Below are 26,598 nucleotides of genomic sequence, written 5' to 3'. Positions count from 1 at the left end.
ATGGAGGCAACTGCCCTCAGAGGAAAATTCTAAGTTTATAGTGACTTAAACATATGTCATAACATGTCTACGCAAATATAAATACCTCTCTGATATTATAATAAAATCACAATGCAATTGGCATTAATTTGAGATCATTTGGTTGTGATAAGGCAAGTCCCACAAGGAAAACATATACATATATTCAAGGCTGGAAATGGCAAAAAACACTGGGGGTTCTCTAGTTGGGAAGGTTTTATGTGGGGGGTGTTAAAAGCCTCTCTAATACCATTTACAACTCCATGTTCACTCCATATGTATGTTTGAGACATAGAAACATCCCCAGGTGTTTAATGTTCTAGTTGGCTACCTTTGAAACTCTTCAATTATTATTAAACATGTGTAGAAGTGAATCCAAGTAGGGCAGAATGAATGAGGTGACAAGAAGTTCCTCTCAAAGTGAACTGACACTTATTAGTAATATATATTCAATTCCAAAACCAACGCCTAAAGTTTGGGCTACTTAATATTAGATCACTAAATCCAAAGGCAGTTATTGTAAATGAAATGATCACAGACAACAGTTTTGATATACTTTGCCTTACTGAAACCTGGCTTAAGCCAAATGATTACTTCGGTCTAAATGAGTCTACTACACCAAGCTACGGTTATATTCATGAGCCACGTCCGGTTGGTCTGGTTGGCTGAAACTGCACTCGTTAGTATTACAAATGACCTCCTTATTGCTTAAGATAAAGGTAACATCTCACTCTTAGTCCTGCTTGACCCCTCGGCAACATTATTAGAAAACATGGAATTAGCTTCCACTGTTATGCAGATGATACTCAGCTATATATCTCATGAAGACCAGATGATTCCTTTAAGCTATCCAAACTGGCAGAGTGCATCGAGGACATAAAACATTGGATGACTAGTGATTTCCTCCTTTTAAACTCTAGCAAAACAGAAATATTACTTATAGCACCAAAATCAAGTAAACAGAATATCTCAGATTACAGCCTGCAAATTGAAAGCTGCACTGTTACTCCAACAAATACAGTTAAAGACCTAGGCGTTATATTAGACACACTCCCTATCAGAGGTTGCGCTACTCAACTCAACTTTATTTATATAGCGCTTTTTACAAGTTTCATTGTTACAAAGCAGCTGTACACATTGAATACAAGAAAAACAACTAAAGGCATATACCTGTAAAAACAAGAAAAAGGTGAAAACATCAAAAGACAGACATACAAATGCTCCACACACACAATATGCATACATACTTACACACATTGACATAGACGCACACACGCAAACACACTCGCACACATGCACAGTGAAAGCACACATTTGAGATAAAGGAGAGAGAACCACAGGTCAAATATTAAACGGACTATAAATTCTTATATGCAATATTAATTATGTCTAACTTCTAAATTCTAAAGCAGCCCCCCGGCCAGGCAAATAGTGCAAAACAATATGGGAATTGTGGCGAGGAACCCAAAACTCCAATCGAGAAAAAAAACTCAGGAGAACCCAGGCCCAACTAGGGGATTCCAGTTCCCCTCTGGCAAAAGCTGCTGCCTCTGCACAAGCTCAGCAGTGCTTGCACAACAAGGCTAAATAAAAAATAAATAAAATTTCTAATAAGGTAAATTAAAGATTTAAGATTATCATTAACAATCTAATAGCATTTGAAGTGTTGTAGAAAAATTGTGTCAAGTTGCCGCGTCCTTTATCCAACTCAATCATCTCAGCTCTTCTCAGGTCACCGCTTCCCATTCTCAGCTCCGCCATCAGGTCTGGGCATGAAGACTGGCTGAGTACTGTTCTGCACTCTTTGACCTCCATGAAGATGGATACAGAACTACATGAATTGCAGGACTTGGTGCAAACGGCTAATGACTGAAAACAAACGTCTGGTAGAAGCTCAGACGGTCGTCGTAAGAACTGAACCCACTAACTTTCCTTATGATCTTTCTTCATCTTCAGGGCAATCTAGTGGACCTCGTGATCACCTGGTGTATGTGCCTAGGGAAAGGAAGTATCCTGTTTTTAAAGGTACTGTGGGGATTGGGGTGGCAGAATGGGTAGATGAGGTCCGGGAAAGTATGCGTGCCCGGCATTTTACAACAGTTGATCAAGCTTATTTTAAATATGACCATTTGGTGGGGGAGGCCAAAAATGAAATCAAATATCGTCCCAAAGCAGAGAGGGAAGATCCATATAATATCCTCTCTACCCTCCAGGAAATATATGGTTGGCCACAGTCTAATGTTGCTATACAAGATAAGTTATTTTCTCGTAAACAATTGGAGGGCGAATCATTACAAGAATATTCCCATCTTTTGTTCAAGCTCATACAATAGGTGTTGGAAAGAGCCCCAACCGCTATGCCTAAATATATTACATTATCAAGAGATCAATTTAGTTGAACATGTCATTGACCCAGCCCTTCGAAGGGCCTAGAAGCAGATCATTCTATTATTTCCAGGTTAAACACTATTTTGTTCCCTCTTTTTGTGCTACACATTTATCCACTACTCAACAAGAACAGTTAAATCAATTGGCCGAACATTTTTCAAGGTTGCAGAATTCCCCTAAGCGACCTCCGGTGACCCGTAATCAGGTTGTGTGTAAACGCCTTCAACAGCTAGGGCACTTTGCTAGTCATTGTGACGATGATTGTGTTGAATCTGGTCCCCAGTCTCATTTCAGGCATCGAAAGTTAGCCCAGCAGCAGTCGCAGAGTCACGGTTCAGGAGGGTACAAGTTCGACTCAAGTAATGTTAGTACAGTAAGCAATATTGGTGTGCCACAACTGGTGGGACAGTGTCCCTCGGTTACAGTGCTTATGAGCGGAGTAAGGGTGCCATGTCTCTTAGATACGGGATCTATGGTGTCAACTGTGTCTGAATTTTTTTTCTTTAAATATTACAGTGAACAACTGCATTCCTGTAATTGGTAACAACTTAAAGCTGCCAATGGGCTTGATATACCTTATCTGGGGTATGCTGAGGTGGATGTAGAGGTGATATGTAAAGTTATACCAAAGAAAGTGATTCTTGTGGTGAGAGACACCCCTAGCTTGCAGTCAAAGAAGAGTGTGCCAGGTGTGTTGGGGATGAATATAATTAATGAATGCTATGACTTGCTGTTTAGGCAGCATGGCGTCTCTCTTTTCAGCCTTCCATGTGTTCAGCAGGCCCCTAGAGAGTGGCAAAAGGCCATGCAGTTTTGTAATGAGGTGCCACCACTGGGTATTCCCAACGCTGGAATTGCTAAGGTGAGGGGTAACTCGATTTACTTCCCAGGGGGAACTTTGAAACTAGTGGCAGGCACATGTTAGGGTCACTGCCTTGTTAACGAAATATCAATCAGTGTTCACTACTCATGATTGTAATTTTGGCTGCACTACCCTCATTACTCATGAGATCCCCTTAACCGATGAAGTACCCGTGCGACAAAGGTATAGGTGGATCCCATCTGCTGAATGTGATACAGTGAAAGCACATATTAACCAGCTCTTATAGAGCCAGGTGATAAGGGAGAGTTGCAGCCCTTACGCATCCCCCATTGTCTTGGTGAAGAAAAAAGACGGGGCCTTGCGTCTATGCGTGGTCAGCTCAATCGTAAGACTCGGATAGATTCCTTTTCCCTTACCCATATCGAGGAGTCTCTAGATGCCTTGGGGTGCTCGCTGCTTCTCAACCATGGATCTGGCGAGAGGGTACAATCAGGTTCTTGTTGAAGAGAAAGATAAACTGCTTTTTGTACAGCTTTTGGACTTCACAAATTTAATCGTATGCCTTTTGGCTTATGTACTGCCCGAGCACATTTCAACGACTCATGGAACGTATGTTTGGATCGCGACATTTTCAGACCTTGTTGTTGTATTTTGATGATGTGATTGTCTTTTCCAGTTCCATCAACAAACATCTAGAACGTCTGGTTCCATGTTTATCGTTAGATTATTTATTAAAAGTACTTTATTTTGGATACCATGTGGAGTACGTTCTCTTCTGACAGCACGCACGTGACAATCTGTGTCCGTCAGCTACATTAAATCAGCAGTATTATCCTATCATCAGTGAGAAGATTAGATTAATATGCCTCATTTTGTTTTATGATCATAAATCTCATTAATTAAACTGTCAATAAGAACAATAATATTAATATGTTGATAATTTAGTCTTTTAGAATTTACTGTGTTAGAATTCAATTTATATTTCAATATTATTTTAATGTGTTGTTAACTGTATTGTGTTTGTTAATCTTGTCATCTGTCTGTGTACAATGGCTTACAGTTCTATTTTGGTATAATTATGGACAAAATTAATTATTCCTTTTCATTTTATTGGCCATCACATATATTCTGGCAGTTTTCCTCTTGAATCCAGATTACTATTAAAGTTTTTTTTTACACAATGCCCAATGTTCCCATTTTAAATATTACCAATTTGTCATAAGAAACCAGTAATTATGCTATGTTATGCACCTTACCCCTACTTGCTCCCCGGGCACTGCAATGATAGCTGCCCACTGCTCCAGGTGTACATTCGTTCACAACTTGCTCAGCGTGTGTTCACTACTCTCTGGGTGGGTTAAAAGCAAAGGTCACATTTCTGGTATGGGTCACCATATCTGAATTATAAGTCACTTTCACTTTTTCCCTTTTCATTTTCACATCTGTTATTATTACTGATGCTATTGTTTTCATGTAAAGTTGCCCTCAATTTGCACATATTACTAAACTATTGTTTTTGCACATAATTTAATACTGTACATTTGCATATATAAATTTCATAAACATAGTCTATTTTTAGTTTTATTATTATGTTTCTTAAATTGTATGTAAATATCTCTGTATAGTTTGTGTATGTGTGTACATAGCTTTGCAACGTCCTGGCATTCATTGTGGTAAGAATTAAGAATTTAAGAAAAATTCAAGTAAGAATTTCATTACTCAGGGAATCTTGTTTCCTCACTGGGCATATGACAATAAACACTTTGAATCTTGAATCTTAAAAAAACAGTACGACGGCGTTTTAGTGCCACGTAAAAAAAAAAAACTAAGATTATACAAGATTAAAGTTGTAATATTTCGAGAATAAAGTCAAAATTTCGACCATAAAGTCGAAACACTACGAGAATAAAGTCAAAATGTTACGAGAATAAAGTCATAGCAGCACAAGAATAAAGTCAAAATGTTTAGAGAATAAACTCGTAATTTTTATTACTTGAATACTGTTGTTTAAGTTGTGTTTAAGCACACTACACTTTTCATTCTATTAATTTACATTTCACATGCAAATCCGAGAGAGTGGAAACCGTAGTTCAAGTTTGTTGAACCCTTACCTGGAAATTCGTATGAAACCGTGTGACCAGTAGAAGATTGATACATCACAGCATGACCTCGTACACAAATTTAAAGAAAATAAATCTAAACTGTAGCAGTGCAGGAAAGTGGTGTAGATTGTTTTTACATTTTGGATTTCAGTTTTAAAAAGACGCGGCAGTGCATGACATCACATCACAACCATTACAGTGTACAAAATACATTTTACATGCTATTCTTAATAATTCTTAACACATTTTGAAAGACTTTCACACTTTTTTTTTCACACCAATTTTAATGATGTGTTCGATTAGGGATGGAGCTAAACACTGCATAACAGTGGCCCTCCAGGACCGGATTTGTCCTGACAGTTGTATCAAATCTGAGTGACCAGATTTTACATTTGTTTCTTCTTTTTAATAAATTGTCCTTTTAGCTGTTATGAAACAGTATAATTGATTTACTTGTTCCAAAAGTTAACATGCATGTCCATATTCTTTCACAGATTGATAGAAAAGACATCCTGCTTATGGAAGATGCAGACCTGGCCAAGTACCTTCCCTCTTATGGAGACAGGATTGCCGATACATTTTTCCGGGTTTCAGACTCGATCCTCAAAGAGAAGGCTGGGTCTTTTTGAGAAACTGAGAGAGAAAATTAAGCTTAGAAAGGCAAATGAGGATGAAGAGGAGCCACAAACATCAAACAAAAAGCAAGCCGCAAAGCAAAATCATCCAAACAAAATATTGAATTTGGGTGGAAATGGTTTAATAAATGGTTTCTAATAAAGTTTGAGCAAGGCAAGGTGGGGGGGACCAGTAAACTACAGATAAATGCTGAGGCAATATATCATGAAAAACTAAAATAAGGAAAGGCATTATTCTTTCTACTTCTTCTCTACTCTAAAAAAAACTCTAACTTAGCTCTGTATACTGTGTTAGGTTATAAGAGACCAGTCTTCCTTTTTTTATTCCACTTATGCTTTTGTTGTTCTGTCGCAATTACTTCCATTGCTTACCGCACAATTAAGTCGCTTTGGAGAAAAGCGTCTGCTAAATGACTTTATGTTAATGTTCTTTCAGAATGGAAACTCCAAAGGCGAAAAGTCTGATTTTGAATTTATAGTTTGGGATTTCAAGCAAAATCCACTCCCCAAGGATGTCTCAGTTGGAATGATTTACAACACTGTCAAACTCCCTATTTTGTGTTTCTTTGTAGCAACTCGTCCAAAAATGAGCTTGACTGAGGAGTCTAGTTATGAATCTGACCAGGCTAGTGACAATCTCTGATTCAGATTCAACAAAAGTTGATAACTGTTCTCAGAATGAAGAACGAAGGCATCCTTCGTGATGTGTACAGTAACTTCTGGTCTAATTACTATGACCATTGCACTTTTGGAACATCTGTAAAAGTACCCTTCCTCAGGCATGACTTCAGCAGTGACAAGTGGAATGTGGTGGGGCGAGTCCTTAAAATGTTTAAAAACTGCAAATACATACCATCAAGCTTGCTCCACCATTGCTTGAGGAGATGCTCTTTGGGGCTGTACATACAGACCTTAAGGCAACATTCATGACGCTTGTCAGCTGTCAGGAGCGAGATGTTCTCAATCAAGCACTCAACGACTTTTCCCCAGTCGACATGGATGAGTTTCTGGACATCATGAAAACTTATGAGTGCAGGTGGAGGGTCACTGCTTCCTCCCTACCAGGAATAATTGACGAAATTGCACACAAGGAACTCATTCAGAAATCAATGTTCGTTATTGACTGCTGGAGGGAGGTCCCAGCTCTCTAAGCTGTGAAGAAATTTAACCGGTATAAAAAGACTTGAAGCATATACCAAAAAAGGTGATGGGGTTATTGAAATTCCTACCAGAAATAATAGAAAATCAAACAGAGTTTGCTGATCACTTGAAAAGGTACGTCAGGCAAATTTACGAGGACAAACTCACCAGTTTTCTTAGGTTTTGTACCGGTTCTGATTTGGTGATTACAGAGGCTATTCTGTCATGAATCTCGGGTGAGGTGAGGACAGAGGACCCAAGTGCAGACAGGGAGGTAAGGGGTTAAAAAATACTTTAATAAAGAATAAAACAAAAACCCACGAGGGCGTAAAACAACATAACATACAGTGTAGACAGGAACAGCCAGGAACTAAGACTAACTAAAATAACAGGACTAGACTAATAAACATTACATCAACTTTAAATAAACTAAACTTACTGACAACAGGAACTCACCCACATGATACAAGCAACGAGTGACAATGAACCAGCACAGGACAAGAAGCACGAGGTCAATAAATAGGGAGAATAATCAATAGGGGAAAAGTGTGGGGCATAACTAATTAACAAGACGAAAGGGCGGGTAACACAGACGAGACTCAGAGAGAGAGTATGGCATTCAAAGAGCCCCAAAAACCTCTCTCTCTACATGAAACAAGGGATCCTGTCATGGCTCTGCCACAAGACCAAGAAATATAAGACATGATGAGGCAGAACCCTGACAGAACCCCCGCCTTAAGGAGCAGCAACATAATGCGCCTCAAGGCACAAACAAGACAAGACAGACTGTAACATGAGCAAAAACAGGGGAGCAAGTTAAAACAATACTCACAAAACATTGGGGGGGAAAAGGAGTCCAAGGGGGGAAGCACGAGAGTCCATGGGGAGGGAGCACAAGAGTCAAAGGGAGAGAAGTCCAAACATGGGGAAACCTCCCCACACAACACGGACAGGATTGACGGCTCGCACACGGACTTGATTGCCTGTTCGCACACGGACTGGATTGCCGGCTCGCACACGGACTGGATTGCCTGTTCGCACACGGACTGGATTGCCGGCTCGCACACGGACTGGCCTGGGTACCGGTTGGGATGCCAGCAGGAATCTGTGGCAGGACAGGACTACGGCGGCCTCAACCCTGGAGGGGAAAACCGGTGGCCCTGAACCTGGAGGGGAAACCAACGCCCCTGAACTTGGAGGGGAGCCCGACAACTTTGACCCTGGACGGAAACCAGGCGACCTCGACCATCCCACAACGATCTCTCTGTCTGCTGGGTCCTGGAATGGCTGGTTTTTTCTGTTGTGAATTTCGGTGAGACACGGACAAAGGACCCAAGTGCAGACAGCGGGTAAGGGGTTTTAACAGATTTTAATAAATAATAAAGACAAAACCAAAAAACCTACAAGGGGGTAACATAACAAAACAGGGGACTATAACAACATGACAGGACTAAGATTAAATACACTAAAACATGAATGAAGTAAAACATGATTTAAAGACAAATAACTAGACTAGACTAGACGCCGCTAGCACTTGTGGACATCAGGGCCACCGACGTCACAGCCCAGGTAGAAGACGAAGTGGTGGCTGGTTCCCAGAGGAAGACAGCCACCCGTGACCGCAACTTCTAGATGACCATCGGCCCGCAGTGCAGGCAAGATGGGTCTACGAAAGCTTCCTCAGCGTGCTGGACGCCCAGACACTTGATGCAGCTATCGTGTCCGTCCATTCTGTCCGTCCGTCCGCACCATACATTTCTGGCAAAGAGATTCTCAGAATTGGTCGAACTGCGGTCGCGCGATCCCTGGCCTGGTCGTGGTCTTATTTGGTGGGTGTTCCATGTTCTCACAACTTCATCTAGCTCAAGTATGACAAATAAAGACATTAATTATTAATACTGGATGCAAACTGACCTGCAGAAGCACGGTCATACATAAAAAATCCTGCCCCCCAAAAGATGTGTTATTGTTCATGAATTCTTACAGTAATAATGTCATGGTTAACATTCACTATTTTATCTATAACTATTTACTGCACAACTTGTATGCACAAAATACATGCTTGCATAAACAACACTTTGAACTTCACATAATAGTTAAATCCAGTTCAAAGTGGATAATACTGAATGATTAGAATTTAGTTACCCTACAGTAAAGTAATTGTAACTGCTTTCCTGTCTAGACCGTTTCATCAGACTCGCACGCGGAACTGCAGGTATCTACCGGTCTGTGTTTGTTTATCGGTCTGACTAGTGTCTAACTATTTAGATTTTATTTATTTTATGTTATTATTACATTATTGTATAAAATAAAGAATTTGTTGAATTTTGTTGAATGTTAATTTTATTAAGTAACGGTTATTTTCGGTTTCCTTTGCTTGATATCAGAAATAATCTACATACACTCTATTATTTGCAAATGTGTACGGAACTCCCCAGAGGTAAGCCCCAAGCTGGGGTGTATGTTGGATTGTCCTCCGCGTCCTCTTTCTTTCCCTTCCAATTCCTAATTCCAAAAAGGTATATCATCCGAAGTGGATCGGTGATGGCAAATGCCATGAAAGTGATAAATTTGCCAGAGAAAGTTCCTTTGATTCTCATGGCGCCTCATTTGCAGAGCTCTGACAGGACGGTCAGTTTGCATTTAATACCTAAACTTAGTTATGGACATGGTATGATGCATGCTATGTTTTTATAACATAGCTCATCATATAAGGAATTCAAAGCGGAGTAGTAAAATAATAAACATGCAAGGCATTGAACTGTGAATCATCCCAACGTATGAATACATCAAATGAACTCTAAATCAAAACTTGTATATTTAACAGTAACAGAGAATCTAAGATGGCACGAGCGCCAACACAAAACCTAGACATTAAGATACATTTACAGAAAAGGATGGTTTATATCACATTTGTTCCTATTTGTCAGAGAAGTTTCTCCGGTTAGCCTCAGATGTTAAGTTAGACATGAGACTCAGACGTATCACTAATGGTTTGAAGCCTATGAGTCGTAAATATCCTACAGAGAAACAAAAGGGTTATTACACTCTTGGTGGGAGTTCAAAACCTAAAACCAGACCTCTGGAGCCAGGTTTTGCAAAGGTCTTTTGATAAATAATCAAGAAACCAGGACAAAAGGGAGTGAGGGGGTTTATGGCTTTCCTCTCAATGATCCAGTCACTACAAAAGTGTGTATTTTATTTTTAAAATATGCTGTACATATTTTAGCGTACTTTAACAAATGTCTGTATTTAAAAAAAACACACAGAATTTTCTGAATTCATTCAATTTATTTATTTTATACATTTGCGCCTTCTCTTCTTTATACCTTGAAACAGGGTTATTGCTGCCTACTATTGGTCCACAATAATCAACAACTTGAAAGAATGGGTATAATACAGAGGTGGTTTTTTTTCTTTTAATTTATACTTTTGCCACCTCAGGTTGTTAGGTATCTTCTTGATTTAGAAGTTATTTTTTGTTTATTGTCCTTGCATACCTATCATTTTTTTGATGCTTTAAGCTGAGATCTTGTCACAATTGCCAGCTGAATGACCCCATCAAGACTGTTGTGCCAGTCTTGCATTCCATTAGGGTACTGTTTACAATATTTGAGCGTACTCTTGAGACTGACAAGCTAGTCTCAAGTCTGTGTACAGTTTTACCAGCATTTGACTGCTTACCATCCCCAGACGGGTAATTCTTTGTAGAGGTCACTGGGTGACGTGAAGCGGAACTTTGTTTCCTCTTTGGGAGCGATTTCGATGCTGGTTCCGGGTTCTTCAGTGTAAACCAGTGGTTCTCAACTCTGGCCCGCGAGATCCATTTTCCTGCCGAGTTTAGCCCGAACTCTGATATAAAACACCTGAACAAGCTAATCAACGTCTTTAGCAATAGACGCGTTCAACTTAATGCGGCGCTGCGCAAATCTATCAGCGTATGACATTTAAGTACCGCGAGAGCAATTCAAGTGCAGATTGTTCGGTACGGATTTGAATTGGACTCGCGGTACTTTAATGCGTTATGCCGAACAATCTGTGCAGCCCTACATTAAGTTGAACGCGTCTGTTCCTGAAGTCACTGATTAGCCTCAACAGGTGTTTTATCAGAGTTGGGGCTAAACTCTGCAGGAAAATGGATCTTGTGGGCCAGAGTTGAGAACCACTGGTGTAAACTGTCCGGCTGGGCTTAGTAAAAGAGGAAATTATCGTCAGCTGTGTAACGAGCGGAGATTGAGCCGCGAGAGAGACATGTTGTCATGAATCTCGGATTGAGACATGGCGTGAGAACCCAAGTGCAGGCAGACACAGACGGTAGTGATGGAACAGATATTTATTTAACAAATAAACACTAAACAAGAAATGCAAAACAAAGACCCACGGTGGGGTAAAACAAGACAGGGATATATATAACTATAACAAGGACAAGAACACTGACTAACTACACTATAAAACAAACACTGGTAACAACACTAAACTAACACTTACTTTTGACACGACAACAAGAACATTCAGGAACAGCAAATCACAGGTACAGAGACAGGAACATGTACAGCAAGTAATGCACGAGCAACGAGACAAAGAAACATGAGGACTCTTTATAGGGGAAACAACAGAGGATCGAAACGAGCAACAGGTGCTGGGGATTAGCACTCAGGGAAGGCTGACGAGGGACGAGATGTAGGGAACAATGACGAGACAAGAGAAAGATCACTCAATCTCACACAAAACCATAGGTTATGCCATGACTCCACTCAAACAACAAGAATAAACATGACATGATAGTGGAATCATGACATAAACGTCGTACCGTCCATGCTGCCTACTGGGTTCTGTGTTGGCTCGGAAGTTCCAGCCCTTGGGGACGCGCCAGGGCGCGGAGCCCCAGGAGGCTTGACAGGGGTAGTCCTGGGGGGAACTGTACTAGTCCCCTGCAGGACTGCTGGGCTAGTCCTCGGCTGGAATGCCGGGCTGGACCAGGGCTGGAAGGCCGACTGGATCGTCGGCTGGACAGGGCTTGGTGCTGACGGCGGCTGGGCAGCCGGACTTGACGGCGGCTGGGCAGCCGGACTTGACGGCGGCTGGGCAGCCGGACTTGACGGCGGCTGGGCAGCCGGACTTGACGGCGGCTGGGCAGCCGGACTTGACGGCGGCTGGGCAGCCGGACTTGACGGCGGCTGGGCAGCCGGACTTGACGGCGGCTGGGCAGCCGGACTTGACGGCGGCTGGGCAGCCGGACTTGAGGGCGGCTGGTCAGCCGGACTTGACGGCGGCTGGGCAGCCGGACTTGACGGCGGCTGGGCAGCCGGACTTGACGGCGGCTGGGCAGCCGGACTTGACGGCGGCTGGGCAGCCGGACTTGACGGCGGCTGGGCAGCCGGACTTGACGGCGGCTGGGCAGCCGGACTTGAGGGCGGCTGGGCAGCCGGACTTGAGGGCGGCTGGTCAGCCGGACTTGAGGGCGGCTGGGCAGCCGGACTTGACGGCGGCTGGGCAGCCGGACTTGACGGCGGCTGGGCAGCCGGACTTGATTCCGATTCCTGGACCGGGCTTGGTTCCGGCTCCTGGGAGGAATCTGCGGCCGGGCTGGACGCTCGGCCCGTCACCTCCCCGGGCTTGTGCATTCTGTCATGAATCTCGGATTGAGACATGGCGTGAGAACCCAAGTGCAGGCAGACACAGACGGTAGTGATGGAACAGATATTTATTTAACAAATAAACACTAAACAAGAAATGCAAAACAAAGACCCACGGTGGGGTAAAACAAGACAGGGATATATATAACTATAACAAGGACAAGAACACTGACTAACTACACTATAAAACAAACACTGGTAACAACACTAAACTAACACTTACTTTTGACACGACAACAAGAACATTCAGGAACAGCAAATCACAGGTACAGAGACAGGAACATGTACAGCAAGTAATGCACGAGCAACGAGACAAAGAAACATGAGGACTCTTTATAGGGGAAACAACAAAGGATCGAAACGAGCAACAGGTGCTGGGGATTAGCACTCAGGGAAGGCTGACGAGGGACGAGATGTAGGGAACAATGACGAGACAAGAGAAAGATCACTCAATCTCACACAAAACCATAGGTTATGCCATGACTCCACTCAAACAACAAGAATAAACATGACATGATAGTGGAATCATGACACATGTATTCGCGAGAGGGATTATAAAAGGACATGTTTGTGCAAAGAGAGAGAAAGAAACGGGCACACAGGACACGAGGGCACACTGGTCACACAGAGCGGGGAGAGACTGCACATGAGGAAGAAGGAGCCTTAAATCAGCGGTTTTATGGATCTTGATCCATGAGGGGAGATAATACTAACAGAGGAAGAGAGGTAGTGGATCTACGTTCCTTCGTCAAGCAGTTAGTTGTCATCTGTAATTCTTATTAGGAAACCTAATGCCTTCAGTACCCGCTGTGTACAACAGTTGGTGAAACTACCCCGGACATTGTTGAAAGCTGGTGTGAAGCCTCTAATGCCAGTTGTGTGTTCGTAGTACACTTCCCACACAGTTAGGAGGAACAGTTTCGTCAATTGAGAGGAGGGAATTGGCTGGGACCGCGAGTGGAGACCTTGTTCACTGTGAGCAGTGGTGTAGTCTAGCTTTTTGTAGTGAGTATACTGTGCTTTTTTCCCCTCCCAGCCTCATACGCACCCATCCCAGAGCGACACCCCATGGCACCACCAAACTCACTAATGCATAAAGTATGCATCTACATGTAATTGAGAGCATTATTAAAGACTGCTTATGTGTTATCAACATTCCAATTTATTATTAACAACAAAAGACAGTCAGCTGTTTCAGTTTAACACAAAAGAAGATATTTTGAAAAATGTTGGTAATCAGACAGTTGGCAGCACCCATTGACTTTCATAGTCTATATTTTTTCCTGCTGTGGAAGTCAATGGGTGCTGCCAACTGTCTGAATACCAACATTTTTCAAAATATCTTCTTTTGTGTTAAACAGAAGAAAGAAACTCATACAGTTTTGGGACAACTTGAGGGTGAGGAAATTATAACAATTTTCATTTTTGGGTGAACTATACCTTTAAGAATGATGATACTATATGAATATGGTACCTGGAGCACAGGTTTTATCAGTTGACTGTCTTTTGTTGTTTATAATAAATTGGAATGTTGATAACACAGCACAAACACTCAGTCACATCATCATTCAGATCACTACAAGGGGGGCAGGAGATCACAGGTGTTGTACCGAAATCCGACTCCCCGGACAAATCAAACTCCCCTCGCGTGCACACGCATTATTCACATTTGATAGGCGGAGTTAAGAGTTCTGTTTGCTGCGATTCTATATTACACTTCTAGCCCCAAGAATGAATGTGTAAATTAGTTTTTGTCAAAGTCCTAAAATCTACGATCACCAAAAGATGTTAAGCAATACTAAGGATTAAAGATGGGTCAAGTAAATAAACACACAACAGCATGGTAGATCGATTTAGCTCGCTCGTGGAAGCGATATCTTCAAGACCACCCGGACAATTTTACATGGATTATCACAGTAATGGGATAGTTATGTTTTTTATGCAGACTAATTTGGATGCCTGATGTCATTTATCTGTGCACAACTTTGTTCCAAAAAGAAATGTCACGATATCTTTGGATTCGTGGATGACGGTTTGCTGTTGCCATGTTACTAATTTACACCGTCTTTCAAATAACTTGTAGGCTGATCCTTTACTATTCCTTTGATACTTGCATATGAATGTCATTTAAAATACAAATATTCAATCATTGAAGTATAGAGAAATACATTTATTCAAGGTTATAATGTGCTCTTATAGAAGACGGTGTTAAAAATGCTTGTTAACGTTATACTGCCAAAATTCTTTCATTTATCTCTATTTTAAGGATTTTTTCCCTCTGTTACATTTTGTTTGACCAATGAAATCACGATTAAAAGACAAAACAAACAGTTTTCAATTGTCTTCCATTTTGATAACATTGAAAATGCGTTATGAGTTATGAAAATACAAAATATGAGTTATTTTGTATCAGGCTATTTAACAGACCATTCTAGATTCCTCTATTTCTTTTCAGGTCTAAATATTCTATTCAGTGTATGTTTTTCAAACCTTTGTGTAGTGTTAAAAAGCTGGAACAAGAAGCACTTCATTTCTTTAATATATCTTTGGTTGGTGGCCTCATGACTATTAAGCTTTAGTTTTACTAGAACGAGTTTAATGGGGGAGTAAAATTTCCACAATTTTAAACTAACACCTGCCAAAAATGTACTCCCCTCTTAATCTAACTTTAATATTATCACAGGCAGATCACATATAAGATACTGACACATCTTTATATAGAGATTGTGTCTTTAAAAGCATTTGACTCTATTGTTGTGGAAATTATACCCCTATAATAAACACACTGTATTGAAGCTAGAGTCAAATGCTTTTAAAGACACAATCTCTATATAAAGATGTGTCAGTATCTTATATGTGATCTGCCTGTGATAATATTAAAGTTAGATTAAGAGGGGAGTACATTATTAACGGGTATATTGGTTATTGTTGTGGAAATTATACCCCTATAATAAACACACTGTATTGAAGCTAGAGTCAAATGCTTTTAAAGACACAATCTCTATATAAAGATGTGTCAGTATCTTATATGTGATCTGCCTGTGATAATATTAAAGTAAGATTAAGAGGGGAGTACATTTTTGGCAGGTGTTAGTTTAAAATTGTGGAAATTTTACTCCCGCATTAAACTCGTTCTAGTAAAACTAAAGCTTAATAGTCATGAGGCCACCAACCAAAGATATATTAAAGAAATGAAGTGCTTCTTGTTCCAGCTTTTTAACACTACACAAAGGTTTGAAAAACATACACTGAATAGAATATTTAGACCTGAAAAGAAATAGAGGAATCTAGAATGGTCTGTTAAATAGCCTGATACAAAATAACTCATATTTTGTGTGTTCATAACTCATAACGCATTTTCAATGTTATCAAAATGGAAGACAATTGAAAACTGTTTGTTTTGTCTTTTAATCGTGATTTCATTGGTCAAACAAAATGTAACAGAGGGAAAAAATCCTTAAAATAGAGATAAATGAAAGAATTTTGGCAGTATAACGTTAACAAGCATTTTTAACACCGTCTTCTATAAGAGCACATTATAACCTTGAATAAATGTATTTCTCTATAATTCAATGATTGAATATTTGTATTTTAAATGACATTCATATGCAAGTATCAAAGGAATAGTAAAGGATCAGCCTACAAGTTATTTGAAAGACGGTGTAAATTAGTAACATGGCAACAGCAAACCGTCATCCACGAATCCAAAGATATCGTGACATTTCTTTTTGGAACAAAGTTGTGCACAGATAAATGACATCAGGCATCCAAATTACTCTTCATAAAAAACATAACTATCCCTTTACTGTGATAATCCATGTAAAATTGTCCGGGTGGTCTTGAAGATATCGCTTCCACGATCGAGCTAAATCGATCTACCATGTTGTTGTGTGTTTATTTACTTGACCCATCTTTAATCCTTAGTATTGCTTAACATCTTTTGGTGATCGTAGATTTTAGGACTTTGACAACAACTAATTTACACATTCATTCTTGGGGCTAGAAGTGTGAAATAGAATCGCAGCAAACAGAACTCTTAACTCCGCCTATCAAATGTGAATAATGCGCGTGCACGCGAGGGGAGTATGATTTGTCCGGGGAGTCGGATTTCGGTACAACACATGACAATCTTTGATAGGCAGACGCGTGATAACAGCTCGACCGTGAGTGAAACCTAAGCGCTTGCGCACGGTAGGGAGGGGCGGGTGACACTCATTTTCGGTTTACATTTTCGCCTGTTTTTTTTATTTCGGCCCGAAACCAATAATGCCATTTTCGGCCGAACATTTTCGTGTGTGCTGAGCAGCTGATACCTACCTAACTTACTGTCCCTCCACTCTAACCAATGATGCCTGTTTTTAAATTCCCTAGCCTGACTTTCAGTCCACAAGGCTGGCCAGGGGTTCTCATTTCTCTCATCATCTGAAATAAGGAGATATACAATTTTTATTCTGTTTACCACACACACACACACACACACACACACAATCTCCCCTCTTCTGCCGTATTAATTGATCCACCACACTAACGGTAGTGAAGTTAGCAAGTTCTGGATAAAATTCAATATACCAACAATCCCCTGCTATTACAGTTACGTTTAATGATAACATGTACTGTATGCTAGCTTTACTTACCAGGTAACTTTACGATAGCATCAGCCTCATTTTCTGGAGTTTCTATAACGATCGTGTCATCTGCTGCAGATGAAGTGTCACCCGAAGCTGCTGTAGCTTTACGGGCAGGCATCCGAAAACACTCAAAGAGTGTACTTTGAGTCTGCTTTCGTTTCATATCTTCTAATTAAGATTCAGAATAACGTTAATCTTGCGATGTAAAGACACTCGAGATGAATTTAAAACTTGCGCCGAAAAAGACCGCCAAGCAACTGCTTTTCCTTGGTAGGTGACGTCAGATCCAGGTCACAGGCCACGGAAGCACCAATGGTCCAAAAACGTTAGTGATTTGCAATCGCAACACAGACGGGGTGAATTTATGAATGAAAGTTCTGTCACAAAACGATGTTGTTACGTATACCCCTTTTTAAGAGGGTATACGGAAATCCTTTGACTTTCCTACTGGGTATACGGCGTATACCTGCGTATCACGTAGACTACACCACTGACTGTGAGTTGTTGTGAGTTGCAGTGCTTAGTGTGATGAGAACACGTGTGACAATTTGAACTGATCGATGCATGCACAGGTGTGGGATTATAAATTCGTATCTGCCCGTGCCCCCAGTTGGCATACTCGTTAGACTCGTGCCGATTTGAAGCTAACTAACTGCTGTGTGTTGTACAGGAGTGCAGCTCCATCCTCTCTGACTTGAAGAGGATTTGTTGAATATTCATGCATTGCCTGACTCGAAGAGGAATCGCTGTGTGAATCCCTTTCCAGTGTCTGCTCCATTTCTTGCCACAGGCTGTCTGAAGAGGAATCGCTGTGTGAATCCCTTTCCAGTGTCTGCTCCATTACTTGCCTCTGGCTTTCCGAAGAGGAATCGCTGTGTGAATCCCTTTCCAGTGTCTGCTCCATTACTTGCCTCTGGCTGTCCGAAGAGGAATCGCTGTGTGAATCCCTTTCCAGTGTCTGCTCCATTACTTGCCTCAGGCTGTCTGAAGAGGAATCGCTGTGTGAATCCCTTTCCAGTGTCTGCTCCATTACTTGGCTCTGGCTTTCCGAAAGGAATCGCTGTGTGAATCCCTTTCCAGTGTCTGCTCCATTACTTGCCTCTGGCTTTCCGAAGAGGAATCGCTGTGTGAATCCCTTTCCAGTGTCTGCTCCATTACTTGCCTCAGGCTGTCTGAAGAGGAATCGCTGTGTGAATCCCTTTCCAGTGTCTGCTCCATTACTTACCTCAGGCTGTCCGAAGAGGAATCGCTGTGTGAATCCCTTTTCAGTGTCTGCTCCATTACTAACCTCAGGTCTTTCTTAAGAGGAACCGCTGTGTGAAGGTGGTACGCTCAATAGGGATGGTGTGGGACACGGGAGGAGGCCACCCTGGCCTGTGACATATGTCTAAAAGTTATTTTGTTGTCTTGCAGTCATTCATCAACTTTATAAATGCATTGATATGTACAGGACGAAAGAACAAATCAAAACATCAAATGAACCCTCAGGAAGTATGTAAACAACAACCACAATGTTTGTGATCTCCACCTTCCTACTGTGGTGTATTAAATCAACACTGAGAATCATGGTGGGTTTTTAACACATTTATTATATTACTAATATCTACTGTACAAATAATTGTCAATGGTAAAATTGAATTGATGAATTTATTAAATATTTCATGTTAATGAGTTTTTCCCTTTTAATATAAATGTGATAGTTAATGTTAAGCTTTGTATGTGATCAGCACTCCACAAGCCTTTTTAACTGTCACCCAAGTCTGGTGGTCATGAATGCCTGTCCCATAGGAGATGACTTTGACATTGCTGACCCAGAAGATGACATTGACACCAGAGGTAATGAGATTGTGATATGATGTACTGAATTACTATCTGAATTATACTTGGGCATAGACTGATCTTTGCTATGATTCTGTTTTGTATCTAACTCTGAGCCCTTGTTATGTCACTGTTGCACGGTATATTTAGAGGTTTGGAGAATGTTTCTGGGACTGTGTGTGGTCAGCTGCCACAGTAAATACTTTCACTAGTTGTTTATTGTAAGTTGGTCTGATTGAGACATTAACATTTGACAGACTATACATTTTGTTAATGAGTATGTGCAATCCCTGGGCACACACCCATAGCTATTGCCATGCTCTAATAGAGGCCAGAGAGTTCTTTATTTGTTTTCAGTGAGTTTTCATTGATGGGTTCTGTTCTTTATTGTAGGTTCTTAGCAACATGGAGAGAGCACATAGCATGCAACAAAAGTCATTCCAAAATTGCAAGCGCAAGTTTGTGCGACTACGTTCAGTTTAGCCTGGTGATGATGTTCTACTCTCACGGGACCCCAAAGAAAGGACAGGAGACACATTTACAAGTCAGCACCAAGAAGCATTTACTGTGGCCAGCATCTCTTCCAAAGCGGTGACTACTATTGTAAAGGGGTCAACTTGCCAGAGGGTCAATGTGTCAAGGCTGATGACAGATTGAAAAGTAAGTGCTTGAAAGAAAAAACTTTTACTCTGCATATAACAGTTTACAATTAAATGCTAGATTTAAAAATATTGGCGTCATATATTGGTATTTCATCATAGGGACCAGCTGAGAGGATGTTTCTCCAGGACCACAGTTACTCAAGGTTTACGTGTCAGATAGATCATCCATTTTTGAGATGCAGGGTGGCAGAACGACTTCAGAACTATTCAAGATCAACTGGTCGAAAGGGAGGCAGAGGTGAGAAGAAAACCGCAAGGACAGATAGACTGCAATGGTCTGGACATCCAACCTGGAGTTATTAAAACGATTTATGATCTTAAATGTGACAATATAAGCATAGGATGCATGTACTTGATCACTTAAGCCTTTCCATCACATATTAGTGACTGTTTAAACTGCCATTCGTGGCTTTCATTCGCGCACACACACACAGCCAATCTAACATTGTTTTTTAAAGCATCATTTGTTTTCATCATGTTACAGACACCAGGGGCCCGTTCTTCGTACGTCGCTAACTCTGTTAGCTGGATTTGATTGTTGACGATTTGGCATGATCTTGGATTGTTTGGTTCTTGGACGCTCATCCTGGACTTGCTGTCATAGCAACAGGTCCGTAAGCTTGAACCTGCTCGGGAGCAGGCTTACTTCATGTAAACAGGATTAGATTGCGGCTTTATAAGAGGAGGAGATAGGTAAGTGTATCGCAGCCATGTCTTGTCCATTTTTACGACAGCAACCTGTTGTGGAAGGTGCAAAAATAATTTGCAGAGCTTTTCGAATTAATCGCGATTTGCGTGATAGACAGTATCCTTTAGCGCAGCGCGATTGCGTCATTGTTGAGAGATACCGTTTTTCTCGTGAGGGTGTTATTTACATCATTCATTTGTTGGAACCACACATTACGTGTTCAACACGGAGGTGCCGGGCTTTAACAACAGCACAGACTGTGTGCATTTGCCTGAGATTCTTTGCGAGTGGCACTTTCCTTTACACTATTGGAGATGCAGAGAACTTGGTGAAAAGTGCTGTCTGTCGTGCCATTCGCAAAGTTTACCTGGCGCTCAAGCAGTTTTTAGGGGGTTTTGTGGTATTTCCAAGCCACTTAAGACCACAGGTTGTAAAGCAGGATTTTTTTTGCTATTGCAGGTACATTTATAATTAATGACATGCAATCATGACTATACCAATAAGTATGACTAACAGTATGTGTCCTTCAGGCTTCCCTAACGTGATTGGTGCCATAGACTGCACACACGCCCCACCAGGCCCCAATGAGGGGGATTTTGTGAACCGAAAGGGGGTTCACAGTGTAAATGTGCAGGTAAATTACGATTACCATTTATAATATTCCTCTGATTAGTAATATATTACTTGAAAAAACAGTAATGAAATCAAAAAGTATGCAGTTGACTGACTAAAGTCTCTTAGATGGTGTGTGACTCTGTTCCATATCACCAATGTGGAAGCAAAATGGCCAGGATCAGTGCATGACTCAAGAATTTTAGGGGAGTCACATTTATGCACATTATTTGAACGTGGTAAGGGAACATACATTTCAAGCTCACAGTATTATACACAGTATTATGCTGAGCCTAACAGAACTGCATTTTTCCATTATACAGGGGATTTTGACGGGATCCTGCTTGGAGACAGGGGCTATGCCTGCAGGCAGTATTTTATGACGCCCTTCCCTGAGCCAAACCCTGGACCTCAAACCCGTTACAATGCAGCTCTAGCCAGGACAAGGGCACGCATTGAAATGACCATTGGGCAACTAAAGGGAAGATTTCAGTGTCTGAAAAGTCTGAGGGTTGCACCTGACAGGGCCTGTGACATTATTGTTGCATGTGCCATTTTCCATAACATTGCCACCATCAGAAAGGAGAGGACCCCTGTGGTGGGGGTGCAGCCTGATGATGACCTCCAGCCAGTGCACTTGGACCAACCTAGTGGCAGAGCTGCACGGGACAGAATTGTGGAACACCATTTTTGAATTTAATAAAAGACAAGACAAATATGCTTAGTTCCTTGAGTTTTATTGAAAATATTCTTTATAAAGAAAAGCCAGCAAGTCATCTTTTGCCTACAATAAGAGATAGTTATGTTAAGTCAGAAATACTACTATGTGTGAAATAGTTTATTAACACTTACTCTGAAGGTCCTTTTGAAACAACTCTATCTCCAGTGCAATTTTTCTCTATTCAAGTTGTCGAGTTCTATTTCTCCTCTTAATTTGTCTTTTTTCAACTCAAAATACTCAATTTTCTGTTTAAGATGCCGTTTATATAGGGTACGGATATCCCCCTGTGTAATTTCATGAAAAAAAGGGTCAAAACATGCCTCATGCAACGAAAGTAAAAGTACGACACTGCCCCACCTCTGTATCAGCAGTTCTTTGTGCAGACTGTTCTGAAAGCCTTTCTGTAGGTGTGGATTCCTGCAACTCATGTTGCAGACAGAAAGAATAAGTACACAAGTATATACAAATTAGGGTACAGTTATTTATGCACTTACAGGTTCTTCCTCCAAAGGACAATCTGAGAGGGTTTCTTCACTGTCCTGTGCAATGGAAATAAATGGGTATTACAAAGTGTTGCACTCTTTCCTTTTGATGTAATAGTTAGAAAAACACAACTTACTGCATATGCTTCAGCCACCACTTGCTTGGGAACAGGTAAAAGTGTTGGTTTATTATCTAAAACTGCACAAAAAAAGGGGGACATAATGTCATTACAATTAACTACACTGTAGACAAAATTGTGATTAATAACTGATGGCAACATATTTTATATGAACTAAAAGTTTAGAAGTTTTCACTTTCACAAACATTTCAAATGACTGTACCAGCCATTTGGATTATACTTCATTTAATGCAGCAACAAACCATTTTACAGTGAACTAAGAGAACTAAAGCTCATTTAGCCTACCAGTAATGAAGGTGTGGCTGCTACTGGTCCCTGGCTTTGGGTCTAAGGAAGAGCTGCCCCCAGGGATGCCCTCCACAATGGGTCGGTTTGAATTCAACCCAAGGGCCAGCTCTTCTGCTTGGGTATATTGTGGGGGTGCAGGACCACCACCTGTTTTTTTTCTTTCAGCCTTTTTTCTTGGTGGCTGTTATAGACAAACACATCATTTAACAGTGACTTTTAAAAAGAGGAAAAAAGTGGCTTTTTAAAAAAAGGACTGTATAAGAAGTAAAGGCTACCATTTTGTAAAATATTTTTGTACTTCAATTTTACATGTTCCCATGTTCTAGTGGGTCCCGTGGTGGCTCTGACATAAAAGAACAAAGTTGATGAATTAAAAAAAAATTGCACAAATACATACAGTAGAAAGTGATAGAAACATCTAACATGGACACCACTTACGAATTTAATTTGTCTGCTACTTTTTGCCATCCCTCTCTCCTGGCTTTTGCAGACTTTGAGGTGTTCCCTGGTGTTTTAATTGAACTTTCAAATTCGGCATAACCTTCCATTAAAAGCTCTTGTTCTGCTAGGGAGAAAAACTGAGCGCGTTCTTTAGCCATGCTGAACAGCCAATAACAGCGTTGCTGATTATTGTTTCTACCATCGATACATATCCCCTTTTAAACAAGCGCATGAACGCGCAATTATCTCAGATAACTCAATCCAGCAATACTAATCATAAGCGGCAGGTGTGTTCGAAGAACCCAATTAGCCGGATCATGATTAGCACGATGATATCATCTTGGATGTGTCATTTGATCTCGGATGTAATAAGCGACGTACGAAGAACGGGCCCCAGATGGTAGACCAAACCGTTGCAGTCTATCTGTCCTTCCGGTTTTCTTCCCACCTCTGCCTTTTTCGATTTCAACACGGAAGTGGAGTGAAGTCAGTCTATTGTAGTCATATATGAAATAGTTGCTTGCATGCTGAATATGTGCCTACATACATGTATTAACATATACATATATGAATACAAATTTGTGTCTTTACTTTACCAGGTGTTGCAGAAACCTACATTAAGCATGGTACTGAGTACAAAGTCACAGAGACTTATTCCGTGGAGAGGTGATAGAGCCTGTATTTTGCGGATGCATAGGGACGATCAACAAAATGTTCTCTGAAAGGTCCTGACGGGTCAATTCTCCAAGGCGAAGGATGACTTTTTGTTGGTATTTCAGTATCAAGAAGACAATTCTTAATTACAGACATTTGTTAAAGTATGCTAAAATATGTACAGAATAACTTAAAAATAAAACGCACACTTAACTAAATGGTGTCTAACAAATGTAAACTATGAAGTAAGATTTTTTTAATTATTCAATTTGGGTAATTATTTTCATTGGTATTGAAAAATAAAATAAAAAAGCAACAAAAAATTGCTGGAAAAAAAAAGTTTCCGCTCTTAAAAGGATAGTGTATCCATCGTTCAGTATGTTTCTCCAAACCATTACAACTTGTAGTTCGTTTAATGTCTTTTGATGTTAAGTGCAATTTTCAATAAAGAGTTTATTTAAAAAATATTTCCGGTATGGAACGAGTTGTCAAACTAGTTTTTAAAAACTGCAGTAAATGGTTTCTGCCGGAAGTAGACGCACTATGTAACAAGCTAACGTTAACCAGCTAACCATGGGCGTAAATCTTATTTAACAGTAGGGGGGGACAATACACATAACATTTCTCAAGAGCATGTAGGATCTGGCCAGACCAAAGGTGACCATTTGGGGCATTGTAAAACACCCTGACCTCTCAGCAGGAGTCTAACCGGCGCGAGCAAGTCTGATCCAACTGCCCTCTCTTAAGCGTCCATCATTTGGTCAGGATAGTTTCTAACCCCCCCCGTGGACTTCAAAGGACGATGGACCATATGGCCTAAAAGGAATGTGGCCTATGTTTTCATCTCCTCTTTAAATTGTCTGTCTTTTCCCTTAATCACAAAAGAATGGTCAAAATGGATATACCTCTATATCTCCACATTGTATGTTTGTCCCCATGTTATGCGGCCTCACCTATGAGCTCAAAAGCATGTGTGTTTAGTTGTATTGTGTCCATATTTTCATTCTTGTACAAACTTCAGGACAATGTACTTATAATCCTGGCATGTTTTATATCTAAATGTTTCTCTCTTCATTCCTTTTAAGATGATGAATAGCACAGTAATGTATTTTATACCATACTCCTTTTATGTCAAGAGTTTTACAGTGCCAAACTCCTAAGTGATCCTAAATGCAAATTAGCTAATAAGCGAAACAAAGAAACTTGATTTCGCGCCTAAAATCATCTCATCGCATTTGATCAGCCACTTTGGAGGTGCGTGAAAACCCCAGGCTTAAAACATCCGTGAACGGAGCAATCGACGCTCTTAAGTGTTCGCAAGTTTCAAGAACACCTCCTGAGCCCTATTCGGAGACAGTTTTTCGTGTTCGGCAGTCACTTTGGAAAAGTTTGTTTCTGACCTCATCCGCCAATCCGACTCCACAGAAAGGACACGACGGATCGAAACCATCAGGACTCTGAAAACCACTTTCCACGGGCACAAGACCTTGTCCAAGCACACTCAAAGGAAACCAATGCAAGTATAGAAGCTATATTCTAAACAGCTTTGTTTAAGCCGTAACCCCTTTTGCAAGGATGTTACATTCCGTGTGTGTTTTGTGTACATTGTATTGTTTTTCGCTCTCCTGTCTTTCTGTGTCCCTTTCGGATCTACTTCTAGGTTAATATTTATTGGCTGACTCGACTGCCGATCATCATTCTGAAGTCATGAGGTCCTGCCAATCGGCTGGCGGGCCAGCTGTATTTAAGGACGAGAGTTGACTGTGTGTATGTGCACCATGCCAGCGTACAGTGTGCTCCAACGCGGTCAGCTATTTGTGGTGGACACCCATTGTTTGATTTTTAACGTACCTAGTCTTATGAAGTCATGCGTTGTGTTATGTAATTCGATCTATTTATAGATCCATTCTTTGACAATTGATTTCTATCAAGTACTTTGAGGATGCATGTTAGTGCATCAAGTTAGTTTATACTTTGTTAGTTTAGGTTTGAGAGTGTGACGCTGCCCTTGTACTTTTGTTTGTAATTTATATTAGTTTAGTTGGGTATCGTATACGCTGAAGATTTCGTCTTTATTTTCATATTTATTTTGTTAGTAAGTTTAGAGGTTAGTATAAGGATTGTTTTATTTTGTTTCTTTCTTTAATTTGGGCGACACTCCTTTTCGTGTTGTATTCCATATATTTTTGTTTCTGTAATTATGTGTATTTTTCTTCAACGCGACTAGTAAAGACTTTTGAACTTTAATACATTTACATTACATTTTACATTTAGTCATTTAGCAGACGCTTTTGTCCAAAGCGACTTACAAGTGGGGTAGATAATGGAAGCAATTAGGACAGCAGAAGTACAACAAAAGCATAAGTGCAATCAAAAAGAAGACTAGTCTCATATACTAGTCTCATGTGTAGTGTCTGGAGAAGTTAAGTCGAGATCAAGAGTGATGAGGAAATGATCCGACGCGTGCAGTGGGGTTACCTGGGAGTGATGGGTGAAGCAATAGCGTGTGTAGATGAGATCAAGTTGATTACCAGATTTATGGGTTGCTGAAGTGGGGACTCGCTTGAGGTCAAAGGATGCAGTCAGGTTGTTGAAGTCAGCAGCCTGTGGTTTTTCCAGGTGGATGTTGAAGTCACCAAGTACCACCAGAGGAGTACCATCCTCGGGAATGATGACAGAAGTGTGTCCAATTCCTCCAAGAAGAGTCCAAGGTGCCCTGGGG

This window comes from Triplophysa dalaica, chromosome 6 (genome assembly GCF_015846415.1).
Source record: "Triplophysa dalaica isolate WHDGS20190420 chromosome 6, ASM1584641v1, whole genome shotgun sequence".
Lineage (NCBI taxonomy): Eukaryota > Metazoa > Chordata > Actinopteri > Cypriniformes > Nemacheilidae > Triplophysa > Triplophysa dalaica.
The sequence above is the reverse complement of the archived record's forward strand: the minus strand, read 5'-3'. Positions refer to the sequence as shown.